Source organism: Morone saxatilis, unplaced genomic scaffold (genome assembly GCF_004916995.1).
Source record: "Morone saxatilis isolate NCDOM2014 unplaced genomic scaffold, NCSU_SB_2.0 Contig2, whole genome shotgun sequence".
Lineage (NCBI taxonomy): Eukaryota > Metazoa > Chordata > Actinopteri > Moronidae > Morone > Morone saxatilis.
The window spans coordinates 10,639,861-10,641,099 of record NW_023339762.1 but is presented as its reverse complement, the minus strand read 5'-3'; the positions used below and the strand labels follow the sequence as shown (position 1 = coordinate 10,641,099).

The following is a 1,239-nucleotide window of genomic DNA, read 5'->3' as shown; positions in this document are numbered from 1 at the left end:
AAAATGTATTAGCAAACTTACTTGAGTTGCAAATTATCTGCAGATTAATTTCTGCATTACATTACCTTAAAACGGCAGTGTCATTTTGACATAAATAGCAGACTTTATATGGTGGATTAAATAATTTAAGGGTTTGCCATTAGATTTTCATATTATACAGAAATGAATGGAAACAAATGGGCGCCGTGGAGAATATGCATTCAAAGTTCTAGAAACACAACAGCATGGTTTGCAAAATGTTAAGTTGTGATGTAAAGTATATAAATGATTTTTTTAGGATGAAAGCGTGTTCAGTGTCATTCTTCTCTTTGGAAACAGTTGAGATAACAAGCTCCATCTAGCAGATGTGCGAAAGCTTTCAATCGTATCATATAATCTTCATCACCAGGAGGTCGAGCGAACAAGATAAGCAGAGTTTGCACAGATGTCAAAGAATTGAAGATGTGCAAATGTCTATTTTTACAGAGCATGTTAAGAGCTTCACATCCATGTTGGCTTTTTTATTTTTTCCCCCAATTGAATCACATTTTTGTCATTTCCCGTCGGAAATGGCCATTTTGACATGAAAAAGGAACCCCTAACCCTAGTGCTAGGTCTAAATTCACTATACATTCTCCATTTGGCCCCAAACTTCACATGTTTATTAAGAGCCCTGTCCTGAACACATTTATGTGCCAATAGTCAGTCACTGTCATAGCGCCACCTACTGGCAAAAATAAGTAAGCCTTGTATGGCTATTGTGATGTGATTTACATGACATTTTCATGGCTTGGTGTTCGCATCATGCACAGGTGTGTAATCCGAGAAAGAAAATATTAAAATAGAATTTTGAACAACCCTGTTTTTTATTATTATTTATCTCCATGAGTGTATAACAGTTTTTATACACTGATCAGCCATCATCTGATCTGATCAACATTCTGACCATCTGGGCTTCCCTGGTAGTCATAGTTATTACAGCCAACCTACCAACAAACCTGTGATGGCACTCATGTGTTCTGAACCCTTTCCTATTCGGAACGGCAGCATTAACTTTTTCAGCAGTTTGATCTACAGTAGTTGCGTTTGTTGGCTCGGACCACACAGCTCAGCCTTCATCATGATCAATAAGCCTTGGCCACCCATTACCCTGTATCCGGTTCACCGCTTATCTTTCCTCGGACCACTTTTGATAGGTACTGACCACTGCAGACTGGGAACACCCCACTGACCCAGCCGTCTAGCCATCACAATTTGGCC

General features: G+C 39.1%; 1 protein-coding gene across 1 annotated transcript in view; it reads right to left on the bottom strand.

Moving 5' to 3' along the window:
* The window catches only part of LOC118330800 (peroxisome proliferator-activated receptor alpha-like), a gene marked incomplete in the record, with an annotated part of 23,335 nt that overhangs the window by 13,847 nt on the left and 8,249 nt on the right, over positions 1–1,239 (bottom strand).